Source organism: Astatotilapia calliptera, chromosome 20 (assembly GCF_900246225.1).
Source record: "Astatotilapia calliptera chromosome 20, fAstCal1.2, whole genome shotgun sequence".
In the NCBI taxonomy this organism is placed as follows: Eukaryota; Metazoa; Chordata; class Actinopteri; order Cichliformes; family Cichlidae; genus Astatotilapia; species Astatotilapia calliptera.
The window spans coordinates 9,635,180-9,648,845 of record NC_039321.1 but is presented as its reverse complement, the minus strand read 5'-3'; positions in this window follow the sequence as shown (position 1 = coordinate 9,648,845).

The window sequence follows — 13,666 nt, the reverse complement described above, 5'->3', positions numbered from 1 at the left end:
GATTAACAACTTCATTGCCGCTATTCAAATTAGCCACACCGTGGGATGTAAGGAGCTCTCTGATTGGTTGGACAGATACAGGCTGTCTGCCTGGATTTTTCTAGCTCATAGCTTCGCCCTGCTAAGAAGCGTGTGTGCTTGTACAAAGGCCGTTCAGCCTCAGGGTTTACACTCGGCTCGACACTGATATGTGAAGAATGAAGGGACCCTGCAGCGAAACGGAGAGCGCAACCTCTGACTGAGTGCCTGTTTTCACAGTCTGACCACCTGTTGAAGGTAACGTGCTAACATGGCTAACGCTAGCATCACCGCACGTAGCCCCGTTATTTTAAGGTGTCTTAGTTTATGAAAATTTTCGTCAGTCCAGATGTTACCACATTACTCTGTGGTACTTGGAGTTAAAACAACTGAGGCAGGCTCATTAAAATAACAGCTATCAGTTCTCTCATTCCTTATATCAAGACTGGAGATCACACTACTGGTTTCAGTTCATTTAATATGTGAGTGCACAGATTCATTCTCAACTGGACATAAACGATGATCAAAGGTTGTATATGTGATGAAGTCAAATCCCAGCCTCTAACACAGTGCGCTGAATCTTAGCTTTGAATGTCCAGTATATTCTAATCAGTGCAATTTAAGCATTCACTGAACCTACAGTATCTACACCTGTGTGGTAAAGACACAGATAATGAAATTTAATTATTAATACAATATACATCACGAGAAACAAAAGCTGAAATTGATTCAGTTTAGTACTTTTCTCTGTATGCTCTGTGATTATAAAGGCCTTAAATTCTGTGATATATATATATGTATATATATATATATATATATATATATATACACACACACACACACACACACACACACACACACACACACACACACACACAGTGGGGCAAAAAAGTATTTAGTCAGCCACCGATTGTGCAAGTTCCCCCACTTAAAATGATGACAGAGGTCAGTAATTTGCACCAGAGGTACACTTCAACTGTGAGAGACAGAATGTGAAAAAAAAATCCATGAATTCACATGGTAGGATTTGTAAAGAATTTATCCGTAAATTAGGGTGGAAAATAAGTATTTGGTCACCTCAAACAAGGAAAATCTCTGGCTCTCACAGACCTGTAACGTCTTCTGTAAGAAGCTTTTCTGTCCCCCACTCGTTACCTGTATGAATGGCACCTGTTTGAACTCATCATCTGTATAAAAGACACCTGTCCACAGCCTCAAACAGTCAGACTCCAAACTCCGCCATGGCCAAGACCAAAGAGCTCTCGAAGGACACCAGGAAAAGTATTGTAGACCTGCACCAGACTGGGAAGAGTGAATCTACAATAGGCAAGCAGCTTGGTGAAAAAAATCAACTGTGGGAGCAATCATCAGAAAATGGAAGACATACAAGACCACTGATAATCTCCCTCGATCTGGGGCTCCACGCAAGATCTCATCCCGTGGGGTCAAAACGATCATGAGAACGGTGAGCAAAGATCCCAGAACCACACGGGGGGACCTGGTGAATGACCTGCAGAGAGCTGGGACCAAAGTAACAAAGGTCACCATCAGTAACACACTACAACGGCAGGGAATCAAATCCCGCAGTGCCAGACGTGTTCCGCTGCTGAAGCCAGTGCATGTCCAGGCCCGTCTGAAGTTTGCCAGAGAGCACATGGATGATACAGCAGAGGATTGGGAGAATGTCATGTGGTCAGATGAAACCAAAGTAGAACTTTTTGGTATAAACTCAACTCGTCGTGTTTGGAGGAAGAATACTGAGTTGCATCCCAAGAACACCATACCTACTGTGAAGCATGGGGGTGGAAACATCATGCTATGGGGCTGTTTTTCTGCCAAGGGGACAGGACGACTGATCCGTGTTAAGGACAGAATGAATGGGGCCATGTATCGTGAGATTTTGAGCCAAAACCTCCTTCCATCAGTGAGAACTTTGAAGATGAAACGAGGCTGGGTCTTCCAACATGACAATGATCCAAAACATACCGCCCGGGCAACAAAGGAGTGGCTCCGTAAGAAGCATTTGAAAGTCCTGGAGTGGCCTAGCCAGTCTCCAGACCTCAACCCCATAGAAAATCTGTGGCGGGAGTTGAAAGTCCGTGTTGCTCGGCGACAGCCCCAAAACATCACTGCTCTCGAGAAGATCTGCATGGAGGAATGGGCCAAAATACCAGCTACTGTGTGTGCAAACCTGGTAAAGACCTATAGTAAACGTTTGACCTCTGTTATTGCCAACAAAGGTTATGTTACAAAGTATTGACTTGTATTTTTGTTATTGACCAAATACTTATTTTCCACCCTGATTTACGAATAAATTCTTTACAAATCCTACCATGTGGATTCATGGATTTTTTTTTTTTTCACATTCTGTCTCTCACAGTTGAAGTGTACCTCTGGTGCAAATTACTGACCTCTGTCATCATTTTAGGTGGGGGAACTTGCACAATCGGTGGCTGACTAAATACTTTTTTGCCCCACTGTGTATATGTATGTATGTATGTGTGTGTATATATATATATATATATATATACTGTAAATGATTTTCACAGAGGTCTTAAAGTAGTTAAATCTCTGCTGATAGTCTGGTTGTTTATATTTTCACGTTTTTGTGTCTGTAGGGCTGTTTGATGACGATCTGGACTCCTCTGGGAGATGAGGACACACCCACATCTGTTCCATACTGCAGCCGTTGATGGTGTTACAGCTCTGAGGCAGCTTTGGGGCATCAGACGCACACACTGGAAAACCAGCACCTGGACTCCATGCAGGCGAGACGGCCTCAGTGATTTAGGTTCATAAGCGAGTTCAAACATTTCTGGCCTCTTATCACTTAGATTTCTTAGTCTTAAAAGTGAATGCATTTAAAGCAGGAACTGCACACTGAGCCATCAGAAGTTTGGCAGCATGAGTACTGTAAAGTTTTGTAGGGTCCTTGTTAAAAATTCCACAAGCACCACACCACATTTGTCATATAAAATTCCATTTTTTTACAGTACATTGTTGAAATTATAAACTATATATTCTAGTTATCCACTTGCCAGTAATTTTTGAGTAAATGGATGTCAGTGATAAATCAGTGGTGATTCACCTGCAAATGTTTTTAACAAACTTTGTTTTTTTGTAGAATCAGCAGCTGTGGAGAGATGCATTTGAATATCTTCTGGTTCCACTTTTCCTTACCTGAAAGCTGAGGATGGCTAATTCCTGACAAGGACACACCTCAGCACTTATCATGGGTGTTACATCCTCTGTGCAGCAATTCCAGAGAAAACGAGAGAGTAATGACCACTCATTAAGACCAGCCAGAAATCTGTCCCTTTCTGGCAGCTGTGGAAACTTCCAATAAGAGAGTTTGCATTCTTAGAACAATGCTGGGTCATGTGTGATGTGTCATCATATGAGGATATTACATTTTGACTTAATTCTTCTCAGTTAAGTGTTTTGATTGTTGTGCTGCAAGTTAAAACTCATTGTCCTCATGAGCACAGCATCTAACAACTCTCCTTAAAAAAGTCGATTGACTGAACACAATGGTTTCCAGTGGGAGATATATGCATCACTCATCCATGATACTGGTGAAGTCACCTGGATGAGTGATGAAATTATTTGTCCATGGACAATCCAGAGGAACTAAACTTTGTTGTTGTTTCTCTGGGCTCAATTTCAGCCTCAGGAGCATCTCTCAGAAGAAAACAGTTTTGCAAATAATAAGATAAAAAGATTGTTGAACCAGGTGGTATTCTCTGGAGTTTAAGACCAAACTCAAACAGTGAATCGAAATTAGACAAGTTCAGTATGACTGTGGCACATGATACAAAAGAATAAATACAGAAGAATAAAAACTTAGAAAACAAGTAAAAGTACAAATGTGTACAAGTTAGAGACTTCCTCAGTAAGTTTACACTCTTTTGGAGTGATTTTAATTGTGTGTTAAAGAAGAAAGAGATTAGGAAGTAAAGGATGAGGCCGTCTCTCCTGCATGGAGTCCAGGTGCTGGTTTTCAGGTGTGTGTGTCTGAGGCCCCAAAGCTGCCTAAGAGCTGTAACACCATCAACGGCTGCAGTATGGAACAGATGTGGGTGTGTCCTCATCTCCCAGAGGAGTCCAAATCGTCATCAAACAGCCCTACAGTCACAAAAACGTGAAAATATAAACAACCAGACTATCAGCAGAGATTTAACTACTTTAAGACCTCTGTGAAAATCATTTACAGTATATATATATATCACAGAATTTAAGGCCTTTATAATCACAGAGCATACAGAGAAAAGTACTAAACTGAATCAATTTCAGCTTTTGTTTCTCATGATGTATATTGTATTAATAATTAAATTTCATTATCTGTGTCTTTACCATACATTTGCCACACAGGTGTAGATACTGTAGGTTCAGTGAATGCTTAAATTGCACTGATTAGAATATACTGGACATTCAAAGCTAAGATTCAGCGCACTGTGTTAGAGGCTGGGATTTGACTTCATCACATATACAACCTTTGATCATCGTTTATGTCCAGTTGAGAATGAATCTGTGCACTCACATATTAAATGAACTGAAACCAGTAGTGTGATCTCCAGTCTTGATATAAGGAATGAGAGAACTGATAGCTGTTATTTTAATGAGCCTGCCTCAGTTGTTTTAACTCCAAGTACCACAGAGTAATGTGGTAACATCTGGACTGAGGAGTTTACCTTCAGCATTTTAATCGCTAGTTTAAAGGCTATAGGTTGCAGCCATTGCTCTAACACTGTATGGCCTCAGTGCTGGTTCTAATAGTCTGAGCTGCTTCCAGCTTTATGTGTGAAGAGCACAGCAGCTTACAAAACACGTAGCTAGCTCATACAGCTGCGACATAAAATTTTCATAAACTAAGATCACCTTAAAATAACGGGGCTACGTGCGGTGATGCTAGCGTTAGCCATGTTAGCACGTTACCTTCAACAGGTGGTCAGACTGTGAAAACAGGCACTCAGTCAGAGGTTGCGCTCTCCGTTTCGCTGCAGGGTCTAGTGATGGGACGTTCTGTATCGAGGCTTCGGAGCGTGTGTCGAGTAATGGAGGGGGCGTTTCCGCGAAGCGCGTATCGAGGCTTGCTTCATTTATGGGAGGAGCTGAAAATGATGACGTCCGAAGCCTCGCTGCCCGGCTGTACCACGTGACTGGTTCATGAAGCGGTTCGAACTTTGCCGCGAGATATGACAGCGATATAAACCCCTCAGACTTCATTCAAAAATGTGGGTGTTTGATGGAGAGTTGCGGTTAGTGAGAGTTTGGAGACCGTATGGAGGTTTATGAGAGTGAGGAAAGTCAGGAGAGAATGGAGCCAGCTAAGAAGAGGAGGATGTCCTCCCCTGTGTGGGAACATTTTGATCTTATTCCTCCCAACAAGGTATGTATATTTTTCTAGAAGAGGTATTTTCATGATACTGATGGTGCAATACAATTTATGTTGAGCTGTCTTGACTTTTGTACAAGGTGAAGTGTTTGCTATGTGCCAGGGAGCTGGGATATAACAACAACACCTCATCCATGCTTAGGCACTACAGAGCTTTGCATGAGAATAAGGAGGACACCGATCGTGGAGCAAGATCAGGTGAGCCATCAAATGCAATGATAATATAGGATGCAGTAATGTTACTAAATGATATAACAATATTATACAACTGTTATAAGTTACGTGTGTGATATTTATATTTGTGCTTTATCTTTATTGTCTTTCCTCAGGAGAACAATCTCAAATAGATGAAGACCTGGTCAGCATGGTGATTGAGGACTCCCAGCCATTTAGCATTGTGGAGGACAAAGGATTCAAAAGATTTGTTAAATCATGCCCCCACTAAAAAGGTCATAAAAGCAGTGAAAATTTAGTTTTTACAGAATAAAATGTGAACAGGCAGGACTGAGGCTCAAAGCCTCAGTGTGTAGCTGTCCATACCTCAACGTTACAAAAGCACAACCACTGTCCACACCCCAACCACACCTCACCTCACAGTAAATGATCATTTCCATTTCAAGCATTTCCAAATAATCATTTCCCATACTGCCACTATAAATATACACAGTATACTGCCATCACTACAATATACATGTTTTACACACTCCTTTTGTTGTTGACATTTACAGGCTGTGTGCAAAATGCCACACTCTTCAAATTCATGCCAGCTATTATTTTTACGTCCAGTAGGTGTCCTGCTAGAGCAAATGAAGCTTCATGAAGCTTCGCGTTGGGGTGAACCAATTGGATGAAAAGCTTCAGTGCTTCATGGGGCTTCATCTGTCCATCACTAGCAGGGTCCCTTCATTCTTCACATATCCGCGTGTGTTGTGTTGGGCTCTTGAATAAAACTCCCCGCTCAAGCGATAACGTGGAGCAACAACCATCTTTTATTTTAGCTTACTCTCGTCTGATTACATGCCATCATTTCCTGACTAAAGGGTAAGTACTGCCGCCTAGTTGCGCATGATGTACATCAATATAGATTACACCACATCCCCCTTACTAAAGTTAGGCTGGTACATTCTTTTGCTCTTCAAACAAAACATAACTGCATAATTTTTTTTTTCAATACAGACATACCCCAACATTTCAGGAAACATAAACTCGGTATTTTCATAAACACTTTCTTTTCTCTTGTAACAGATGTCCAACCATTTTCCCTTTTAAACATGCTACTCTCAAAACCACAACTTAGCATTTGAAATACAACTTTTCCCTTTTCAAACAATTAGCTTCACAGATCAAGTCTTTTCGGTTTAATCACTTCCCTACCAGACCGGGTTCTAACCACACCTGGTGTATGGGGTGCGCTTGGCTCAGAAACAGTCTCTGTAGGAGTGGACTGGATCTGTTTTGCTTCGGTTTGAGTCTCTGTTTGCGGGATCGGCACAAGATGACTGTGGTTCCTTCTGATTGTCCCTTGGGGTCCACTGATGATGTACGATCGTGGAGTTGGGTGGACTGATGTCACTGTGCCCTGTGCTTTTGCATCCGTGATCCAGACTGGTTGCCCTGGCAACAATTTATCCAGTTCTCTTGTTCTATGTCTTTTGTTAAAACATTCGGTTTGTCTCAGCCGTTTCTCTCTCTCTGAACAACAAACCTGCTGAAAATCAGGCAGACGGGGCTGTAAGGTTTCAGGAAGCATTGGCAAGGTAGTACGAAGCCTGCGCCCCATGAGAAGTTGAGCCGGGCTGTAGCCATTCGCCAGTGCTGTTGTTCTGTATGCCAGCAATGCCTTGTATGGATCGCTAGCTTTTTTGAAGAGATTCTTGATGGTCTGGACGCCCCTCTCTGCCTCACCGTTGCTCTGCGGGTACCTGGGACTACTGGTGGCATGCTCAAAACAGTAGTCCTTTGCAAAGTCTCTCATTTCTTGACATGCAAATTGTGGGCCATTATCGGTAATCAATGCTTCAGGTATTCCATGGCGTGCAAATATTGACTTTAAATGCACAATCACATTGGCTGAACGAGTTGGGCTGAGTTGAGCAATCTCGACATATCTCGAGAAATAATCTACTACCAACAGATAGTTTTTGTCTTTTAGTGTGAACAAATCAGCTCCTAAATTCTGCCATGGCCTCTCAGGTAAACATGTGGGCATAAGAGGTTCCCTCACATTAACTCTCTCCTGTATGCACAGCCTGCACTTAAGGACAAGTTCACTGATCTGATTACTCAAGCCTGGCCACCACACTGCTTGTCGCGCACGTTCTCTACACTTAACTACCCCTTGGTGTCCCTCGTGTATTTTGTCCAAAACTGCATTTCGCATGTTTGCAGGTATGACCAACCTTGTGCCTCGCAGTAGTAGTCCATTGTGTACACTCAAAACTGCTCTTTCAGACCAGTAGTGTTTTACCACTCCCTGCAGCTGGTTCCTGTCCGGCCAGCCCTCTGCACAGAACTTCATGACTTGGGAACAGACGCTGTCAGACTGTAGCTGCTCACGGAGATCTGTAAGGTATTTGCTGCTAGTAGGAAGGCCCTGCAGCACTGCGTCAACGTAAATATCGGTGTCCTCCATAAGATCATTGTCTCTGGGAATCACGCTGCCTGCCAGCAGTAACCGTGACAGCGTGTCGGCTGTGGTGAGGCTTTTGCCTGGAATGTGCCTTATAGTGTAAGAATACCTCATTAGGCGCATGCGGAATCTCTGTATCCGCGGTGGAAGCAAATCCAGGGCTTGTCCTCCAAGTAGGCTCACAAGTGGCTTATGGTCGGTCTCAAGCTCAAAGTGTAGCCCTAGAATAAAGTCACTGAATCTTTCACAGGCCCAGGTGAGCGCCAGCGCTTCTTTTTCCAGCTGAGCATAGCGCTGCTCTGTGGCTGTCAATGATCGCGAGGCATACGCGACAGGTGACCACACGTCATTGTCTTTCTGTAGTAAGACTGCCCCCAACCCGTATGAAGAGGCATCTGCTGAGATCTTTTTGGGGTTTGTTTGGGTTGTAAAGCTGTAGTACTGGTGCAGATGACAGTTCTTGTTTTAAACTGTTAAACGCGTTTTGTTGCTCATGCCCCCAGTACCACATGTTTTTAGTTGAAAGCAAGTCTCTCAGTGGTTTGTCTTTTTCGGAGAGGTTTGGGATGAATTTCCCCAGCTGATTCACCATTCCTAAGAAGCTCCTAAGCTCACTCATGGAGCTTGGCTCTTTCATATTCTGCACTGCGCTAGTTTTGTCAGGGTCAGGACTCATGCCTTCAGATGACACAATGAATCCTAAGAATTTCACTGCTCTTTTGCCAAACTCACATTTTGACATGTTCAGGGTGACGCCCGCCTTCTCTGCACGGTCGAGGACAGCGTGAAGTCTCATGTCGTGCTCCTCTCTCGTGGATCCCCAGACCAGGATGTCGTCCATGTGGCACACGAGTCCCGTGAGGCCGGCTGTCACTTCCGTCACCATCATGTTTTGGAAATGCTCCGGTGCACTGGAAATACCAAATGGCAAACGATTGAAATGGTACCTACCAAATGGCGTAATAAATGTGGTGAGGAGAGCAGATTCTTTGGACAGCGGTATTTGCCAAAAGCCCATGTTAGCATCGAGCTTGAAGAAATACTGCGCACCTGTGAGCATGCCTAGCGTTTGGTCTACAGAGGGAAGGCTATATCTTTCACAACACACTGACTCATTTAAAGGTGTCATGTCCACACAGATGCGGACTTTCTCTTTGTCCTTTTTGGGGGCTACGACCATGCCGCAACACCAGTCTGTGGGCTCTTCCACACAACTGATTACTCCCAACTGTTCCATCCTCTGCAGCTCTGTTTTGACTTTGCCCAGTAGTGGCAGCGGAACACGCCTTGGCACTTTCAGTGAATAAGGTTTAGCGTCGGGCTTCAGCTTAATCGTGTATGGTTTTTGAACAAGCCCGAGCCCATCACATAGTTTCGGGTACGCTTTCTTCACTGTCTCAAGGTCAACATTGTCCATTCGGGCAATTAGTTTCAGTCTCACAGAAGCTGTCCTGCTTAAGAGAGCTACACGCAGATTTCTGACTACATAGATTGTCTCTGTAGTGCTCCTGTTACTGTAGGAAATGTCCTCCTTTGTGGACCCAAGTACGGTCAGTGCTGCACCTCCTGGTCCATACAGTGGCTTTTCAGCTTTTTGCAAATGCTCATTTGGCTGCTTAATGTCTTTGAATGTCTCCTCTGAGATAGCTGTGACATCTGCCCCCGAGTCTAATTTAAATGTCATGCTTTTGCCTCTCACGCAGATTTTAGCAAGCCACGGGTCTTCTCCTGAATCCAGTTCTCCTAGGAAAAGTTCATCTGCACTGTCTGCCACCTCATGCACAGCTGTAGCCCTACAAACTCTCCCGTAGTGTCCACGTTTCCCACAGTTGTGGCATTCTGCATTTTTAGCTGGGCACTGTGCTGCTGGGTGCATCTGTGCTTTTCCACATTTAGAACATGTTTTATTCTCTTGTTTTGTTATTCGTGGTTTTTGTGGCTTGAACTGCTTTTGCTCTCTGCTTCCGAATTTATTTGGCTGTGATTTCCTGACATGCACGGCATCCACGGCTGTTTTGCCTCTTAGGTCCCTCTTAGGTCAGTTTGCTGTCTTTTTATTTCCTCAGATTGTCTCGCCATTGTGATAGCTTTGGTTAGGGTCAAATCTTTGTTGAGCTGCATTCTCTCTGACAGTGATGAATCTTTAAGACCCACAACGAGTCTATCCCTTAAAAGTTCATCGTGAAGTTCACCATATTCACAGTTTTCAGCGAGAGCATATAGAGCTGTTATGAAGGAGTCAACTGTTTCTGCTGGCTGTTGTACTCGCTTATTAAACTTTGCTCTTTCATAAATCACATTCTTTCTGGGGACAAAATGTCTATCAAATGCGTTTCTGACCGCATCGTACTGCTGGCGCTGCCCGTCTGTTAGGTCAAGTCCCCTTATCACGTCGTCAGCCTTGTCTCCCATGCAGTAAACTAATGTGTTCACTTGGTTAGCATCTGTTGAACCGTTCAGATTACTTGCCATTCTAAAATGCTCGAAACGTCTGATCCACTTCTCCCATTCTTGGGGCTTTGCGAAGTCGAACGGTTCCGGTGGCTTGATGATGAAAGTAGCCGCTGGTGGAGCTGCCATAACCGGGCCAGTTGCCGCCGGTAGAGCTGCTGCTTGCTCCGTCGTGTTTGTCGCTAGCCGTTCGCCAAGCTGACGTTTTTTTTTCAATTTTCTCAGTTCACCGCTTAGAGCGAGTGCACTTCTGACACCATGTTGTGTTGGGCTCTTGAATAAAACTCCCCGCTCAAGCGATAACGTGGAGCAACAACCATCTTTTATTTTAGCTTACTCTCGTCTGATTACATGCCATCATTTCCTGACTAAAGGGTAAGTACTGCCGCCTAGTGGCACATGATGTACATCAATATAGATTACACCACAGCGTGGAGCCGAGTGTAAATCCTGAGGCTGAACGGCCTTTGTACAAGCACACACGCTTCTTAGCAGGGCGAAGCTATGAGCTAGAAAAATCCAGGCAGACAGCCTGTATCTGTCCAACCAATCAGAGAGCTCCTTACTTTCCTCGATGTGGCTAATTTGAATAGCCGCAAGGAAGTTGTTAATCGAAGAGCTAATCCAGCAGCTAATCCCTGAGCGAACAGGAAAGGGAAATGGATTTTTGAAATGCAGTTTATTAAATTGGAATTCAAAAATGAATTTACAAATGCAGAATTTATTCTACAATTCATTATTTAAGCACAGACTTCTTTATTTCGATGCACATGGCTCTTGTGGTCCTCCATATTTCACATGTACCAAAATACTTCAATACTTCAACTCCCTGATGAATGAAAAACAGATTCACCACCTTTTAAAGTCATCAAAGTGTTTAGTTTTTTTCTCAAAACCTTACTGCCTTTGGAAAAAGTCTTAAAAATGTAGGCTGAATGGGAAGTGAACATTTTTCAGGCATAAAAATGAAATGTGAAGGATTTTTAACTAAATGAAATTTGAGAAAAGCAAAATAAAACCACCATAAAAGACAAAGAAAATAGATACAGTCTGTGAACATAGAACCAACTAAGGTATAGTCCAGTAAAGTCACAGTACAAACATTCAGCACCCACTTTATTAGGTATTAGGCACAGTAATCCAGATATCTAATCAGCCTTTCACATCAGCAGCAACTCAGTGCATTTCAGCATGTAGACATGGTCAGGACAGGCTGCTGAAGTTCAACCCAAGCATCAGAATAAGGATGAAAGATGATCGAATGTGGCATGGTTGTTGATGTCAGATGGGCTGGTGTGGGTATTTCAGACATTGTTGATGTACTGGGATTTTCCTCCACAACCATCTCCAGGGTTTACATGGAATTATCTAAAATGAGAAAACATTCAGTGACCAGCAATTCTTAGGGTGAAAATACCTTGTTGATGTCAGAAGAGAATGGGCAGATTACTTTGAGCTGATAGAAAGGGAGAAGTAACTTACATAACCACTCATTACAAACAAGTTATGCAGAAGAGCATCTCAAGCGCAACAGCAACAGAAGACTGTGCTAGGTGCAACACCTGTCAGCTAAGAACGGGAAACTGAGGCTACATTTTGCACTGATTCCCCAAAATTAGACAATGAAAGATTGAAAAACACTGAACTCCAGTGGCCTCCACAGTCATCAGATCTTAGTCCAGTAAAACAGCTTAGAGGAAGGAGAAATTTGGATGAGCAGCTGACAAATCTTCTGCAGCTGTGCAATGCTATCATCTAAACATGGAGCAAAATTTCTAAGCACATTGATGAATCTATGTCACAAAGACTTGAAGTATTTCTGAAGGCAAATGACGCTCCACCTTGAGGCTTGCAAGGTGTAACTAATAAAGTAGCAAGTGAGTATATGTATAGTATATGCTTGTGTGTAATTAACAGCGCCATGACATCAACCTGTGACACAAGAGTATGTATTTCTATTTTTTTCCAATTAACCTTTTCTGAGAACATATGTTTATATTAGCTTTCAGTTGAAGATGAGGTTCCTGTAGGTCTGTCACTGTCAGTGAAAAAAGTAAAATGTTTGAAGTAAGTAATTTGAAGTAATTTGAAAATACTCTCCAACAATGCTGCAGAGTGTTAAGGAAAGTGAGAGACACAATAGCAGTGTACAGTGTAGACAGAGACCAAATAGAAAGGCTAATGTGAGTGGGGAAATGTGTTAATTAAGAGTTAGTGAAAATGAAGTTCCTGATGTGAGAACTGCACCAAAGCGATGGAGAAAAACTGTAATTAGTAAAAATCTGTACACAGTACCTTAAAAATCATTGTATTTAACCCATGGACACATTACTGGCATCATTGACATTCAGCCACAAGGATGACATTCTTGATTTGCTTCATATACAGTATTTAACGTAAACATAAGACAAACAAGAATAAAGCTCTTCTGTAAGACTTCAAAGACCTTTGCAGTGGTGTGGAATGAGGTCATGACCCCCACGTGGTCAGCAGAGTCAATTCAAACAGCAGAGTTCAAGAAGGTCATTAAAGAGACAGCAACATGGTTACACTGTGCACATTTGCATGGGTGTGGCTACTGTGAAGGAGGTTGTGGCATCTGAATTGTGTTCCATCCCTTCCTCCTTCTGCACATGAGCAAATGTATACGTGCATACATGTATTGCATGTGGAGCAGGCGAAAAGAGGTAGTGATCAGGGAGTGGTAAAGGGAATATATCTCTCAAATGTGTCTGTCATCTTTTGGTCCACATCCGGAATAAATCTAGAAAGGGGACGCAACACTTTCAAAGGAGGCCTCTCCTCAATATGCACACAGAATTGCCAAATACTCTCCCAAGTCTTTGATTAGGAAAGCAGCTCAGGGCCACAACTTAACACTATAAAGTGGATTCCTCTCTATCATCTGCACTCATCTCAGTGGAGTAAATAGCTTCCTATGGGAATTCATTAGATTGCTTTCACTTTCACCAGAAAAAAAAGCATCCCCCCTTTCAGATCACATTAAGTGTAGAGAGAAGACGACTCTTCTGTTTTACTGATATCCAACCTCTTTGAATCTTTTCTGTTTCTGAGCCATTTAGATGCACCCAAGGTTTATCCGGTCTTCCCTTGGCTGCCCTTCTCTATCCATTTTACTGTTGTATTTGGCACTATTATTCTTCACTGCCAAC